The sequence below is a fragment of the Hyperoodon ampullatus genome, assembly GCF_949752795.1.
Source record: "Hyperoodon ampullatus genome assembly, chromosome: 2".
Taxonomy (NCBI): domain Eukaryota; kingdom Metazoa; phylum Chordata; class Mammalia; order Artiodactyla; family Ziphiidae; genus Hyperoodon; species Hyperoodon ampullatus.
The window spans coordinates 176,923,856-176,942,443 of NC_136915.1; positions in this window are offsets into that span (position 1 = coordinate 176,923,856).

Genomic DNA, 18,588 nt, shown 5'->3' on the forward strand with positions numbered 1-18,588 from the left:
GCTACCCATTGACTGTGGTCTGTGTAAGGGCTGGTTTTTTTCTGGTTCACTCTTATTCACATGCAACAGTCCTTTTGGATCCCAAGCCAAAGCGAGTGGGTTTTCAAGTCCCAAGTCTTGGTGGTCCTTGGACTCTGACTTTTGCTCCCACCCTGCAAAGCACTAAAAGCACCCTCTCAGCCACCTCTTCTAGATTAGCAAATGCCTCTAGGGCAAAATTGACCCCAAGTGCTAGGCTGATGTTTCTAGATTCCCAACCACTCTCAGAACTTGACCCCAGTAATTTCTTACACCCTTGTTGAGTCTTTGGTGCTTTTAAGAAGATGTTTTTATATTTCATCCAGCTTTTAAAATTGTGTTCAGTCGGAGGATTGGTCTGAATTATCTAGCCCAGCATTACCAGCATCAGAAGTCTCTACATCAGAAGAAATTTTCGTTACCCTACCACTCTGACTTTCAAGTCTCCATCCATATCACAGCCTCTATTTTTCTTGCCCTTTCCCCAGCCATGCTTTATTTAGTTTTATTGGTTATAGAATGGTATCTCAGTAAAGGTGACTGCAGTGGTAGAATTTCAGAAAATAAGAACCCCAGGCGGTTACTATTTATTCAACAACTGTTGTTTAGTACCCATATGTTGTGGGCATTGTTAGGGATCCACAGGGTTCCCAGTCTAACTGCTGAGGTAATTAGTAACTCTTTCACAAGGCAGTGTCTTAAAAAAAAAAAAAAAGTGGCTATGGGGCTTCCCTGGTGGCACAGTGGTTGAGAATCTGCCTGCCGATGCAGGGGACATGGGTTTGAGCCCTGGTCTGGGAGGATCCCACGTGCCACGGAGCAACTAGGCCCGTGAGCCACAACTACTGAGCCTGCGCATCTGCAGCCTGCGCTCCGCAACAAGAGAGGCCACGATAGTGAGAGGCCCACGCACCGCGATGAAGAGTGGCCCCCACTTCCTGCAACTGGAGAAAACCCTCGCACAGAAACGAAGACACAACACAGCCAAAAATAAATAAGTAAACAAACCAATGAACCAACATTAAAAAAAAAAATTGGAAAAAAAATTTTTTTCAAAAAAAAAAAAAGTGGCTATGACACAGTGTAGGAAGACAAGGAATAAAGTGATTAGAAATAGATGTTGAGTGACCAACTAAAGTGTTCTGCACCCAATTCCAGTGTGGAGGATTTTCCCACATCACTAAGCAACCCTCAGAAACCAGCTGGTGACCTACAATTCAACTCAATTCTGACACTGTCTACCTGGAGATAGTTTCAGATTCTACAAGTTAAAGGCTCAGTCTCATAAGCCAGTCCTCCACTTCAGATGCCAACCACAAGACCAGGTTGTTACCTGTGCTTCTGCTGGCTGGCTATTGATTTGGAGGTTCCAAGGACCCCTTCCTTGGGTTTGATTAATTTGCTAGAGTGGTTCACAGTACTTAGCAATCTAGTTTACATAGTAAATTACCAGTTTATTACAAAGGATTAAAGGATACGAATGAACAGCCAGATCAAGAGATACATAGGACAAAATCTGAAAGGGTCCTGAACACAGGAACATCTGTCCCCATGGGGTTTGGGATGCACCACTTACAGCGATGGGTTCTGGTTCATCAACACGGAAGCTCTCCAAATCTTGTCCTCTTAGACTGTTGTGGAGGCTTCATTACACAAGCATGATGGATTAAATCATTGGTAACAGAGTCAACCTCCATCCCCCTCCCCTTCCCAGAAATCAGAGAGTGGGACTAAAAGTTCCAACCCTCTATTCATGGTTGATTCCCTGCACAACTAGCCCCCATCTTTATGTGCCTTCCAGAAGTCACACCATTAACATAAACCCAGTTGTGGTGGAAAGGGGCTTGTTATGAATAACAAGACACCATTTCACCTTTCTGGCTCTGAAGTGATTTCAGGAACTGAGGACAAGGGACCAAATATTATCACAAAAGATGCTCCCACTGCTCTTATCACTCAGGACATTTCAGGGGTTTTGGGAGCAGGGAGCTAAGATGGTGGACATTTGAATGACCAAATATATTGATATATTTCTTATAAATCATAATATCCTGCCAACCTACATTGTTTCAGCTACTGTAGACATTAAAAAGCCAATTCCTTGATTTTTTTCCTAGCCACTGTGCAGGTAGGAGTGGCCATGTGACACAGCTTGAACCTGTGAGATATATACTTCTTTTTACCTGGAATGCAAACCTGATGCCTAGAGGCACACCAGCCATCTTGTGATCATGAGAAGGAAATCAACACATTAAGAATGGAGAAGCCAAAAAGACAGAGGGAAGAAATACCATTGACATCATAACAGGGCCACCCCACCAGCCCTGAACTTCCTATTCCCTCACTGGTATAACTGCAATGATTGTGATACTCTTGAAAGATTTCTGTTCCAATTGGTAAGTAGTATTACAGTTGCTGCAGCAAACAGGAAAATTAATAAATAATTAAAAATTCTAAATTAAACTCATTCATTTGGGCCAGTTGTCATAGGATGTCACAAGGATCATTGATAAATGGGCCTCTCGGATGCTTATTTATCACAGAGCACACCATGCTATTGACATCCTGGTTTATCACTATATTGAAATCATGTGGTTGCCACTGATTCTAAATAGTTGTTACTTTGGTTGTATTTGTGCATTGTAATGCTTGTGTAAGTGCTAAATGTAGTGTTTCAATATTTATAAACTTAAGAATTTATAAATAAAATATTAAAAACAAACTCACAGAATAAAGAGAAAACCAACATGGATACATTTATTCATGTTCCATTTAAATATCATACAACTCAATCTTCTGAGCCTGCAAAGAACAAGCAATATTAATAATGAAGTATAGGGCTTCCCTGGTGGCGCAGTGGTTGGGAGTCTGCCTGCCGATGCAGGGGACACGGGTTCTTGCCCTGGTCCAGGAGGATCCCACATGCTGCGGAGCGGCTGGGCCTGTGAGCCATGGCCACTGAGCCTGCGCGTCCGGAGCCTGTGCTCCACAATGGGAGAGGCCACAACACTGAGAGGCCTGCATACAGCAAAAAAAAAAAAAAAAAAAAGCTGTGAGTCACCACAGACTTAGAGAACAAACTTATGGTTAGCAGGGGGAAAGGGTGGGGGGAAGGGATAGTTAGGGAGTTTGGGATTGACATGTACAAACTGCATATTTTAAAATGGATAGGGACGTCCCTGGTGGTGCCAGTGGTTAAGAATCCGCCTGCCAATGCAGGGGACACAGGTTCAATCCCTGGTCTGGGAAGATCCCACATGTCGTGGAGCAACTAAGCCCGTGCACCAAAACTATGGAAACCCACGTGCCCTAGAGCCCACGAGCCACAACTACTGAGCCCACGTGCTGCAACTACTGAAGCCCGCATGCCTAGAGCCCGTGCTCTGCAACAAGAGAAGCCACCACAGTGAGAAGAGCGCGCACTGCAACAAAGAGTAGCCCCCGCTCACTGCAACTAGAGAAACCCCACGTGCAGCAACAAAGACCCAATGACGCCAAAACTTTTTTAAAATAAAAATAAAATAAAATTGATAACCAACAAGGACCTACTGTATAGCACAGGAAACTCTGCTCAATGTTATGTGGCAGCCTGGATGGGAGGGAAGTTTGGGGGAGAATGAATACATGTATATGTATGGCTGAGTTGCTTTGCTGTGCATCTGAAACTATCACAACATTGTTAATCGGCTATACTCCAATATTAAATAAAAAGTTTAAAAAACTAACCTAAAACACACACACAAATAAATAAAATAAAATAATTTCATTGGGAACAAAAAAGCTGTGCGTCAATTATTCCATGTTCTCAGTTTTTGTAAAGATTATCTGAAATCATTATAAAGATCAGAGTGTCTGTATACATACATGCACACACACACACACGCATTTGGAATGAAGGAAGTTCTGTCACATTTGGACAAAACAAGTTCTTGAAGCGTCATCTGAATGAGCACCAGAGGTCATGATGACCCCACTGTTTAACAACAGCAACCGTATATGTGTTCTGCGAAAGTATGGATAAATAGTGGTTATTAAGAATCCTGGAAAGGGACCTTCAAGACGGTGGAGGAGTAAGACATGGAGATCACCTTCCTCCCCACAAATACACCAAAAATACATCTACATGTGGAACAACTCCTACAGAACACCTACTGAACGCTGGCAGAAGACCTCAGACTTCCCAAAATGCAAGAAACTCCCCACATATCTGAGTAGGGCAAAAGAAAAAAGAAAAAACAGAGACAAAAGGATAGGGATGGGACCTGCACCAGTGGGAGGGAGCTGTGAAGAAGTAAAAGTTTCCACACACTAGGAAGCCCCTTTGCGGGCGGAGACTGCGGGTGGCGGAGGGGGGGAAGCTTCAGCGCCAAAGAGGAGAGCGCAGCAACAGGGGTGCGGAGGGCAAAGCAGAGAGATTGCCACACAGAGGATCGGTGCCGACCAGCACTCACCAGCCCGGGAGGCTTGTCTGCACACCCGCCGGGGCGGGCGGGGCTGGGAGCTGAGGCTCGGGCTTCGGTCGGAGCGCAGGGAGAGGACTGGGGTTGGCTGCGTGAACACAGCCTGAAGGGGGTTAGTGCACCACGGCTAGCCAGAAGGGAGTCCGGGAAAAAGTCTGGACCTGCCGAAGAGACAAGAGACTTTTTCTTCCCTCTTTGTATCCTGGTGCGCGAGGAGAGAGGATTAACAGCGCTGCTTAAAGGAGCTCTAGAGACAGGCGCGAGCCGCGGCTATCAGCGCGGACCCCAGAGACGGGCATGAGACGCTAAGGCTCCTGCTGCCGCCACCAAGAAGCCTGTGTGCAAGCACAGGTCACTATCCACACCTCCCCTCCTGGGAGCCTGTGCAGCCCGCCACTGCCAGGGTCCTGTGATCCAGGGACAGCTTCCCCGGGAGGACACACGGCGTGCCTCAGGCTATTGCAACATCATGTTGGCCTCTGCCGCTGCAGACTCGCCCTGCATTCAGTACCCCTCCCTCCCTTCCCCCGGCCTGAGTGAGCCAGAGCCCCCGAATCAGCTGCTCCTTTAACCCCGTCTTGTCTGAGCAAAGAACAGACGCCCTCAGGCGACCTACACGCAGAGGCAGGGCCAAATCCAAAGCTGAACCATGGGAGCTGTGCAAACAAAGAAGAGAAAGGGAAATCTCTCCCCCAGCAGCTTCAGGAGCAGCGGATTAAATCTCCACAGTCAACTTGATGTATGCTGCATCTGTGGAATACCTGAATAGACAACAAATCATCCCAAAATTGAGGCAATGGACTTTGGGAGCAACTATAGACTTGGGGTTTGCTTTCTGCATCTAATTTGTTTCTGGTTTTATGTTTATCTTAGTTTAGTATTTAGAGCTTATTATCATTGGTAGATTTGTTTATTGATTTGGTTGCTCTCTTCCTTTTAATATATATATATTTTTTCCTTTTTCTCTTTTTGTGAGTGTCTCTGTGTATGCTTCTTTGTGTGATTTTGTCTGTATACCATTGCTTTTACCATTTGTCTTAGAGTTCTGTCTGTCCGTTTTATTGTTTTGTTTTCTTTTGTACAGTTTTTAGCACTTATTATCATTGGTGGATTTGTTTTTTAGCTCTTCTCTTTCTTTTTTATTAATTACATTTTTATTTTTAATAATATTTTTTATTTTTTATTCTAATAACTTTATTATTTTTTTCTTTCTGTCCTTCTTGTTTTTTCTCCCTTTTCTTCTGAGACGAGTGACTGACAGAGTCTTGGTGCTCCGGCTAGGTGTGAGGCCTGAATCTCTGAGGTGGGAGAGCTGAGTTCAGGACATTGGTTCACCAGAGACCTCCCAGCCCCATGTAATATCAAATGGCCAAAGCTCTCCCAGAGATCTCCATCTCAACGCTAAGACCCAGCTCCATTCAACGACAAGCGAGCAACAGTGCTGGACACACTATGCCAAACAACAAGCAAGACAGGAACACAGCTGCACCCATTAGCAGAGAGGCTGCGTAAAATCATAATAAGTTCACAGACACCACAAAACACACCACCAGATGCGGTCCTGCCCACCAGAAAGACAAGATCCAACCTCATCCACCAGAACACAGGCACCAGTACCCTCCACCAGGAAACCTACACAGCCCACTGAACCAACCTTAGCCACTGGGGGCAGACACCAAAAACAACAGCAACTATGAACCTGCATTCTGCAAAAAGGAGACACCAAACACAGTAAGTTAAGCAAAAAGAGAAGACAGAGAAATACGCAGATGAAGGAGAAGGTAAAAACCCACCAGATCAAAGAAAGGAAGGGGAAATAGGCAGTCTACCTGAAAAAGAATTCAGAGTAATCATAGTGAAGATGATCCAAAATCTTGGAAATAGAATACAAGAAACGTTCAAAAGGACCTAGAAGAACTAAATGGAAAACAAACAATGATGAACAACACAATAAATGAAATTAAAATTTCTCTAGAAGGAATCAGTGGCAGAATAACTGAGGCAGAAGAACAGACAAGTAACCTGGGAGATAAAATAGTGGAAGTAACTACTGCAGAGCAGAATAAAGAAAAAAGAATGAAAAGAATTGAGAATAGTCTCAGAGACCCCTGGGGACATTAAACGCACCAACATTCGAATTATAGGGGTCCCAGAAGAAGAAGAGAAAAAAAAAGAGACTGAGAAAATATTTGAAGAGATTATAATTGAAAACTTCCCTAATATGGGAAAGGAAATAGTCAGTCGGGTCCAGGAAGCACAGAGAGTTCAATATAGGATAAATCCAAGGAGAAACACACCAAGACACATATTAATCAAACTATCAAAAATTAAATACAAAGGAAAAATATTAAAAGCAGCAAGGGAAAAACAACAAATAACACACAAGGGAATCCGATAAGGTCAACAGCTGATCTTTCAGTGGAAACTCTATAAGCCGGAAGGGAGTGGCAGGACATATTGAAAGTGATGAAAGGGAAAAACCTATAACCAAGATTACTTAACCCAGCAAGGATCTCATTCAGATTTGATGGAGAAATTAAAACCTTTACAGACAAGTAAAAGCTAAGAGAATTCAGCACCACCAAACCAGCTTTACAGCACATGGTAAAGGAACTTCTCTCGGCAGGAAACACAAGAGAAGGAAAAGACCTACAATAACAAACCCAAAACAATTAAGAAAATGGGAATAGGAACATACATATAGATAATTACCTTAAATATAAGTGGATTAAATGCTCCCACCAAAAGACATAGACTGGTGAATGGATACAAAAACAAGACCTATATATATGCTGTCTATGAGAGACCCACTTCAGATCTAGGGACACATACAGACTGAAAGTGAAGGGATGGAAAAAGATATTCCATGCAAATGGAAATCAAAAGAAACCTGGAGTAGCAATTCTCATATCAGACAAAATAGACTTTAAAATAAAGACTATTATAAGAGACAAAGAAGGACACTACCTAACGATCAAAGGATCAATCTAAGAAGAAGATATAACAATTGTAAATATTTATGCACTCAACATAGGAGCACCTCAATACATAAGGCAAATGCTAACAGCCCTAAAAGGGGAAATCAACAGTAACACAATAACAGTAGAGGACTTTAACACACCCTTTAACCTATGGACAAATCATCCAAAATGAAAATAAATAAGGACACACAAGCTTTAAATGATACATTAAACAAGATGGACTTAATTGATATTTATAGGACATTCTGTCCAAAAACAACAGAATACACTTTCTTCTCAAGTGCTAATGGAACATTCTCCAGGATAGACCATACCCTGGGACACAAATCAAGCCTTGGTAAGTTTAAGAAAATTGATATCGTATCAAGTATCTTTTCTGACCACAATGCTATGAGACTACATACCAATTACAGGAAAAAAATCTGTAAAAAATACAAACACATGGAGGCTAAACAATACACGACTAAATAACCAAGAGATCACTGAAGAAATCAAAGAGGAAATCAAAAAATACATAGAAACAAAAGACAATAAAAACACGATGACCCAAAATCTATGGGATGAAGCAAAAGCAGTTCTAAGAGGGAAGTTTATAGCAATACAATCCTACCTCAGGAAACAAGAAACATCTCAAATAAACAACCTAACCTTACACCAACAGCAATTAGAGAAGGAGAACCAAAAAAACCCGAAGTTCACAAAAGGAATCATAAAGATCAGATCAGAAATAAATGAAGGAAACCATAGCAAAGATCAATAAAACTAAAAGCTGGTTCTTTGAGAAGATAAAAAAAATTGATAAAACATTAGCCAGACTCTTCACAAAAAAAAGGGAGAAGACTCAAATCAATAAAATTAGAAATCAAAGAGGAGAAGTAACAACTGACACTGCAGAAATACAAAGGATCATGAGAGATTACTACAAGCAACTCTATGCCAATAAAATGGACAACCTGGAAGAAATGGACAAATTCTTAGAAAAGCAAACCTTCCAAGACTGAACCAGGAAGAAATAGAAAATATGAACAGACCAATCACAAGCACTGAAATTGAAACTGTGATTAAAAATCTTCCAAAAAACAAAAGCCCAGGACCAGATGGCTTCACAGGCAAATTCTATCAAACATTTAGAGAAGAGCTAACATCCATCCTTCTCAAACACTTCCAAAATATAGCAGAGGGAGGAACACTCCCAAACTCATTCTACAAGGCCACCATCACCCTGATACCAAAACCAGAAAAAGATGCCACAAAAAAATAAAACTATAGGCCAATATCACCGATGAACATAGATGCAAAAATCCTCAACATAATACTAGCAAACAGAATCCAACAGCACATTAAAAGGATCATACACCATGATCAAGTGGGGTTTATACCAGGAATGCAAGGATTCTTCAATATATGCAAATCAATCAATGTGATACACCACATTAACAAATTGAAGGATAAAAACCATATGATCATCTCCATAGATGCAGAAGAATCTTTCAACAAAATTCAATACCTATTTATGATAAAAACCTTCCAGAAAGTAGACATAGAGGGAACTTACCTCAACATAATAAATGCCATATATGACAAACCCACAGCCAACATTGTTCTTAAAGATGAAAAACTGACACCATTTCCACTAAGATCAGGAACAAGACAAGGTTGCCCACTCTCACCACTGTTATTCAACATAGTTTTGGAAGTTTTAGCTACAGTAAGCAGAGGAGAAAAAGAAATAAAAGGAGTCCAAATCGGAAAACAAGAAGTAAAGCTGTCACTGTTTGCAGATGACATGATACTATACATAGAGAATCCTAAAGATGCTACCAGAAAACTACTAGAGCTAATCAATGAATTTGGTAAAGTAGCAGAATACAAAATTAACGCACAAAAATCTCTTGCATTCCTATACACCAATGATGAAAAATCTGAAGGAGAAATTAAGGAAACATTCACATTTACCTTTGCAACAAAAATAATAAAATACCTAGAAATAAACCTACCTAAGGAGACAAAAGACCTGTGTGCACAAAACTATAAGACACTGATGAAAGAAATTAAAGATGATACAAACAGATGGAGAGATATACCATGTTCTTGGATTGGAAGAATCAACATTGTGAAAATGACTGTACTACCCAAAGCAATCTGCAGATTCAATGCAATCCCTGTCTAACTACCTATGGCACTTTTCACAGAACTAGAACAAAAAAGTTCACAATTTGTATGGAAACACAAAAGACCCCAAATAGCCAAAGCAACCTTGAGAAAGAAAAACGGAGCTGGAGGAATCAGGCTCCCGGACTTCAGACTATACTACAAAGCTACAGTAATCAAGAGAGTATGGTACTAGCACAAAAACAGAAATATAGATCACTGGAACAGGATAGAAACCCAGAGATAAACCCATGCACATATGGTCACCTTATCTTTGATAAAGGAGGCAAGAATATACAATGGAGAAAAGACAACCTCTTCAATAAGTGCTGCTGGGAAAACTGGACAGCTACATGTAAAAGAATGAAATTAGAACACTCCCTAACACCATATACAAAAATAAACTCAAGATGGATTGGAGACCTAAATGTAAGGCCAGACACTATCAAACCCTTAGAGGAAAACATAGGCAGAACACTCTATGACATAAATCACGGCAAGATCCTTTTTGACCCACCTCCTAGAGAAATGGAAATAAAAACAAAAATAGACAAATGGGACCTAATGAAACTTAAAAGCTGTTGCACAGCAAAGGAAGCCATAAAAAAGACAAAAAGACAACCCTCAGAATGGGAGAAAATATTTGCAAACGAAGCAACTGACAAAGGATTAATCTCCAAGATTTACAAGCAGCTCATGCAGCTCAATTTTAAAAAGCAAACAACCCAATTCAAAAATGGGCAGAAGAGCTCAATAGACATTTCTCCAGAGAAGATGTACAGGTTGCCAACAAACACATGAAAGGATGCTCAACATCACTAATCAATAGAGATATGCAAATCAAAAGTGCAATGAGGTATCACTTCACACCCGTCAGAATGGCCATCATCAAATAATCTACAGACAATAAATGCTGGAGAGGGTGTGGAGAAAAGGGAACACTCTTGTACTGTTGGTGGGAATGTAAGTTGATACAGCCACTATGGAGAATAGTGTGGAGGTTCCTTAAAAAACTACAAATAGAACTACCATATGACCCAGCAATCCCACTACTGGGCATATACCCTGAGAAAACCATAATTTAAAAAGATTCATGTACCACAATGTTCATTGCAGCACTATTTACTATAGCCAGGACATGGAAGCAACCTAAGTGTCCATCGACAGATGAATGGATTAAGAAGATGTGGCACATATATACAATGGAATATTACTCAGCCATAAAAAGAAACGAAATTGAGTTATTTGTCGTGAGGTGGATGGACTTAGAGACTGTCATACAGAGTGAAGTCAGTCAGAAAGAGAAAAACAAATACCATATGCTAAAACACATATATATGGAATCTGAAAAAAAAAAGGTTCTGAAGAACCTAGGGGCAGGACAGGAATAAAGACGCAGACATAGAGAATGGACTTGAGGACACAGGGAGGGGGAAGGGTAAGCTGGGACGAAGTGAGAGATTGGCATGGACATATATACACTACCAAATGTAAAATAGATAGCTAGTGGGAAGCAGCCACATAGCACAGGGAGATCAGCTAGTTGCTTTGTGACCACCTAGAGGGGTGGGATAGGGAGGGTGGAAGGGAGACGCCAGAGGGAGGAGAAATGGGGATATATGTATATGCATAGCTGATTCAGTGTGTTATACAGCAGAAAATATGATATGATTGTAAAGGAATTATACTCCAATAAAGATATTAAAAATAAATAAATAAATAGAAAAGAAATGAATCCTAATGCTGGGTGCTTACTGGGTGCCAGATCCTGGGCAAGCACTTGCCATGCACTCTCTCCTCTCATTCCCACACTCTACACTGTGGAGATTTATCATCTCCATTTTACCAATGAGAAAACTGAGACTCAGAGAGGTCAGGTCCTTGCCTAAGGTCACACAGTAAGTAGCAGAGTCTGCTAGGATCCACGTCCACCTCTGACTCTAAAGCCCCCTCACTGTACGTCAAAGGTGGAGGCGGAGGGATGCTGGCTTCCTGGAGAGAGACTGCGGAAACCTGGCAGCTATACGTCTGGGAGTAAAAACGGGCTGCTTTACATTTTTCCTTTTTTTTTTTTTTTTTTTGCAGTACGCGGGCCTCTCACTGCTGTGGCCTCTCCTGTTGCGGAGCACAGGCTCCGGACGCGCAGGCTCAGTGGCCATGGCTCACGGGCCCAGCCGCTCCGCGGCATATGGGATCTTCCCGGACCGGGGCACGAACCCGTATCCCCTGCATCGGCAGGCGGACTCCCAACCACTGCGCCACCAGAGAAGCCCTGTGCTCACATTTAAAAGCAAACATGCTGATACACTGGTAATTCGCAAAACTCCAAGCAAAACAATAAGGTCTCCCTTGGTCCCCACCAAGCCCCCATTTGGGTGTTGCTGGAAAGCCCCAGCCCCGCCCTCAGGGCCCTCACTCTCCTCTCTCAGTGCCACACTGACGAACGGAGGCGAGGGCCGAAGAGACTCAAAGAACACCCAAAGGAGCCCTCTCGCTCTGACCAAGGAGTCCTTCCCTGGAGCTGGCCAGCTGTGTGTGTATTCTGGGTTAAAAATCTTTTCTCATCCCTGAAACTTGAGTTTGGGGCAGAAATATCACTTTAAGCTACAGAGCAGCCATCAGAGATAAGTGCCCAACTGTTGGAAAAAAAAAAAAAAAATCCAAAAAAACAGCCCTTGGCCAAACCCTCCAAGAGTCAGCTTCAAAAAGAAGCTGCAGCCTGCAGTTCACAGGACAAAAATCAGCTTTGCCTGCACATAGAAAGGATGTAACTTATTTTTCCTTTAACCCCAGATAGTCCATCTCATCTGAGGAGACTAAACAATGACCAGTCATACCTTCAAAGTGCCCTTGAACAAGAAATGAGCACAGAGGTGCTGGGAATTCAGTGACCTTCTGTGGCAGAGCCTGTGAATAGCAACGCACTGAGCTTCTGCCCCTGAGACTTATTCAGTTGTTCTAATGTCCAGGCAAAGGTGAGGCAAAAGCAGATCCAAACTTAGAAAAGCAAGTTTCGGCATTTTCAAGTTTTCTGAACAGCAATGATTGTGCTCACTCAGCCACTTTCATCACCAGAGCTCACCCTCTTTAATCAGTTCCCACAGAGATCTGGAAAATTGATAGACAGAATGATCCCCTGTGAAATGGCTCCAAAAAAAAAAAAAAAAAAAAAAATGGGTCAGGGAGAAGCTAGTGGCTTGGCCCAAGCCTTAATGCTAAACCAGCTTCAGAATCGAGAACAGAAGTTTCTAGGGTCAGCCATTACTTTCACAGTAGGTTCCATAGTCTGAGAAGTTGGACAATAAAATCCAGTATCTTTTTTTAACTCCTAGAATCAGCAGCATCAAGTCAGAGCTAAGAAATAAGTAAGTGTTGCCTAGTGCTGCCAGCAAAATAAAGGAAGTGCAAAAATCTAGTTAACTACTCAGGACATGTTGGCAGACACCTCTGCTTGTCAAATTCCTGGTTGTCTGAATGGCTATTTACATCTGCATTAATTTACACTTGTGGAAGTTTTAAATATTTCTTAAGTAGCAGCAAAGCTCTTACCAGAAACTTTGCTGTTTTGGAAAATTTCCTCTCTTCCATCCCTGATTTATTCACAGGTGTAGGACACCCTGCCACAGAGCCATGACTCTTGTGCTTAGAGAGATCCTAAATGGGAATTCACACTCAGACATCATACCTAGAGCCACTGCCATCCTCCTGGCTCCGCCTGGACCCTGAGCCTACTCCCCAGACTTCATACTCTTGCAGTGGGCAGTTCCAAGGCAAGGGCTCTAAGAAAATCTGGACACTCATTAAAACCTGAAAAAAATGGGTGAAGGTGGTCAAGAGGTTAAAACTTACAGTTATAAGACAAATCAGTCTGCGGACGTAATGTACAGCATGGTGATCATATGTAGTTAACAATACTGTATTGTATATATGAAATTTGCTAAGAGAATAGATCTTAAAAGTTCTCATCACAATAAAAAAAATTTGTAACTATGTGAGGTTGATTGATGTTAACTAGACTTATTGTGGTGATCATTTCACAATATATACAGATAGCAAATCATTATGGTGCACATCTAAAACTAATACTTTTTGTATTATGTCAGGGACTTCCCTGGTGGAGCAGTGGCTAAGAATCCACCTGCCAATGCAGGGGACACGGGTTTGAGCCCTGGTCCGGGAAGATCCCACATGCCACAGAGCAACTAAGTCTGTGCGCCACAACTACTGAGCCTGCGCTCTAGAGCCTGCGAGCCACAACTACTGAGCCTGTGTACCACAACTACTGAAGCCCACACACCTAGAGCCCATGCTCCACAACAAGAAGCCACAACAATGAGAAGCCCATGTGCCACAATGAATAGTCCCCTCTCGCCACTACTAGAAGAAGCCTGCACGCAGCAATGAAGATCCAACGCAGCCAAAAATAAGTAAATAAAATTTTTAAAAAACTAATACAATGTCATATATCAGTTGTATCTCCATAAAACTGGAAAAATAATGAAAAACTAAAACTTGACAAAAGTATATTGAGGAAAAATAAAAGAAAATATTACTTAATCATTTTGAAGTTTTTCATTCATTCAACAAATATTTAATGAGGACATACTTTGTGTCATAATTGTACCATTAGGTCTTGGAGACACAGACATCCAAAGATGTATCACATCATCTCTACCTAGGAGGAGTTCACCGTTCAGTGGAGGAAACAAACCCTGGGAGAAAAACACATTTGAATATGTGTTTAGGGGTGGATTGGGATTGAAGTTGACATTTACATAAAACTCAAGTATGCAGAAACCAGAAACATTTTCTCTAAATATTTCTTATGGTCTTACCTTGTGCTCAATCCCCAATAACAACACACATACACAAATCTTAAATTTTCCAATAAAAAATAACTCAGCCTCTTCTAGATTAGAAACATTTCTTTCATGTAAAGATTCACTCACTTTCCAAGTTCAAATTCCCTATCAGCTCTCTTCCCCTTTCCAAAGGAACTCTGGCCGCACACCCACTTCCTTCTCAAGATGGCCCCAGGGTGCGGGGGAAACTTCCTATCCTGTTGGCATCCAGCCCACATGCTGTCCCCTGTCCTCTACTGAGGTGTTTCTGTTCTCCTCTGGACACCAATTTCCTACCCCAGTGTCCACTGCTGTGGCTGATCCCTCTCGGTGTTCTGGGGTGCTATGCTCCCCGCGAGGGCTGGCGTCCTCGGTCTCTGGCCCTCCTCCATAGCCTCCCTTGTCCCAATCCCTGACTCTTCCTTATTTCTGGCTCCTTCAGCCTGTCTATATTCCCACGCAGGCCCGTGTAAATGCCAAATCCCATAGGGCACACGCCTTGGCACAGGCAGCCAGAGCACAAGCCCACACGCCTGCACTACCCCGCTGCTGCGCACAGTATTCATTTCCTAGGGCTGCCGTAGCAAAGTACCACAAACTGGGGGAGCTTAGAACAACAGAAATGTATTCCCTCACAGTTCTGGGAGCTAGAAGTGTGAGAGCAAGGCCATGGCCCTCCTAAGTCCCTGCAGAAGTCTTCCATGCCTCTTCCAGTTTCTAGTATATCTTGGTGTCCCTTGGCTTGTGGCAGCCTAACTCCAATCTCTGCTTCCACCTTTACATGGCCTTCCTCCCTGTGTCTCTCCCTGTCCTCTCCTCTTCTTATAAGGACAGCAGTCATCAGATACAGGGCTCCAAAGAGGTTTGCAGTCTCCCGGGGAAGCAGAGTATTTGCCCTAAAGTTCCCATAGTGCCTAGGTCATCTGGTTGTTACTAGATTCCCTTTAGAGGTTTGAGGTTCAGATCCTGATCCCACATGGGAGAACTGGATCATTCACATGTAAACTTCTCTCTCTGCCTATTGTTTTCATTTACATTATACACTATCCTCTGAATACTACTGCCACTTCTGATCACCAAATGCATGGCCAAGGACGGGGAGGATGGGAGGATTTCTACAAATCAAGCAGTTATGCAGATATTGTCAAATGCTTTTTCTGCAGCTATTGAGATGATTGTGTGAGTTTAATCCTTCTGCAGAGGGACTTTCCTGGTGGTCCAGTGGTTAAGACTCCATGCTCCCAATGCAGGGGGCCTGGGTTTGATCCCTGGTCAGGGAACTAGATCCCACATGCCGCAACTAAAGATCCCACACGCTGCAACAAAGAACCCTCATGCTGCAGCTAAGACCCAGCACAGCCAAATACATACATACATACAAACATACATACATATGTAAGTATTAAAATAAAAAAACATATAATCCTTCTGCAGACACTAGTTGGGTGACCTACAATTCAACTCAATTCTCACACTAGCTACCTGAAATAGTGTCAGATCCCACATGTTAAAGGTTCAGTCCCACAAGCCTTCCCTATTTCAGATGCGAAACACAAGTCCAGGTTGTTATCTGTGCTTCTGATCAACAGGCTATATAAATCGGAAGTTCCCATGACCCTCTCCTTGGGTTCAATTAATTGGCTCATAGAACTCAGGAAGCTAGTTGACTTACTAGATTACCGGTTTCCTACAAAGGATACTAAAGGATACGAATGAACAGATGAAGAGATACATAGGGTGAGGTCTGGAAGGATCTTAAACACAGGAGCTTCTGTCTCCATGGAGTTTGGGGTGCACGCAGATGTGTCCTGGTTCACCAACTTGGAAGCTCTCTGTACCTTGTCCTTTTGGATTTTTGTGGAGGCGTCATTCATAGGCATGGTTGATTAAATCATAGGCCACTGATGATCAAAGTCAACCTCCAGCCCCTCTCCCCTCCCTGAGGTAGGGGGTGGGGCTAAAAGTTCCAACCCTCCGATCACATGGTTGGCTCCCTGGCAACCAGCCCCCATCCCAAGGTTACCGGGGGCTTTCCAAAAAAGTCACCGTATTACCTAAAGTCAGGTGTGGTTTAAGGGAGCTTGTAATGAATAAAAAGACATTCATTCCACCCTTCTCTCTCTGAAGCTATTTTAGGAACTGAGGAAAAAAAATATATATATATGTATGTATGTATGTATGTATGTATGTATGTATGTATGTATTATAACAAAAGATGTTCTCATCGCTCATATTGCTTAGGAAATTTCAAGGGTTTGAGGAGCTGTGAGCCAGAAAGTGTGGACAAAGACCCAATATATATTTTTTATTACAAGTCATAATATCAACGGCCCCATTTCTCCCCTACCCCCACCACCGGGGGTGTAGGGTGTGGAGGGAGGAGGACTTTCCTTGCTTTTTTTTTTTTTTTTTTTTTTGCGGTACACGGGCTTCTCACTGCTGTGGCCTCTCCCGTTGTGGAGCACAGGCCCCGGACGCACAGGCTCAGCAGCCGTGGCTCACGGACCCAGCCGCTCCACGGCATGTGGGATCCTCCAGGACCGGGGCACGAACCCGTGTCCCCTGCATCGGCAGGTGGACCCCCAACCACTGCGCCACCAGGGAAGCCCTATAACTCTCTTTTAAAGGAGACAATGGGTGTCCATCGACAGATGAATGGATAAAGAAGATGTGGCACATATATACAATGGAATATTACTCAGCCATAAAAAGAAACGAAATTGAGTTATTTGTAGTGAGGTGAATGGACCTAGAGTCTGTCATACAGAGTGAAGTAAGTCAGAAACAGAAAAACAAATACTGTGTGCTAACACATATATATGGAATTTTAAAAAAATGGTTCTGAAGAACCTAGGGGCAGGACAGGAATAAAGACGCAGACAAAGAGAATGGACTTGAGGACACGGGAGGGGGAAGGGTAAGCTGGGACAAAGTGAGAGAGTGGCATGGACATATATACACTACCAAATGTGAAATAGATAGCTAGTGGGAAGCAGCTGCATAGCATAGGGAGATCAGCTTGGTGCTTTGTGACCACCTAGAGGGGTGGGATAGGGAGGATGGGAGGGAGATGTAAGAGGGAGGGGATATGGGGATACATGTATATGTATAGCTGATTCATTAGTTATAAAGCAGAAACTAACAACAACAACAACAAAATTCCAGGAGAGAGAAAGAATTGAGGTGAGGGACAGATGAAGATGAATGGCAAAATGTTGATAACTGTTAAATTTGGGTGATGGGTATGTGGGTTCATCATTCTCTCTACTTTTGTATATGTATTTGAAAATTCCCATATTAAAAAGTTTTTAAAATATAAAATAAAATAAAATAGATAACCAACAAGGAAATAAATAAAGGAGAGAATGGGACAAAAAAGAAGCTGGAAATTATAATAAAATGCTTTTGAAACATTAAGAATGATGTAAGCAATATCAGTGTGCAAAAATATCCTTTTTAAAAGTTGCCCACAAAGATCTCAAAGAAATATGTATTCTGTGGAATTATTTCCAAGGAAAGAGTTATAAGTGAGGCTAATGCAGTCACAAGTGATTTGGGAAAACTAGCGTGTTCTAATCTGAAAGATAAATAGATAGTGATGTCGATGAAAAAATTAATCAGTTGATCTAAGAAAGAAATGCAAAATTTGAAAACAAACTTATGGTTTCCAGGGGGAAATGTGGGGGCAGGGATAAACTGGGAGATTGGGATAGACATATATACACTACTATATATAAAATAGATAACTAATAAGGACCTACTGTATATCACAGGGAACTCTTCTCAATACTCTGTAATGACTTATATGGGAAAAGAATCTAAAAAAGAGTGGATATATGTATATGTACAACTGATTCACTTTGCTGTATAGCAGGAGCTAACACAACATTGTAAATCAACTATACTCCGATAAAAATTAAAAAAAAAACCTTGGTAAATGTTAGGTTTGTTTATAATTATTATAGTACTTTTATTACTAAATTGTTGTGATTAACTATTCAAACAAAAACAAAAACAAGAAACAAAATAAATGAGCTAAGTACCAACAACAACAACAAAAAAGAAATGGAAAATTTTATTCAAGACATTGAGGATTATAACATGGGCACAGCCTCTCAGAAAGCTCTGAGAACTTTT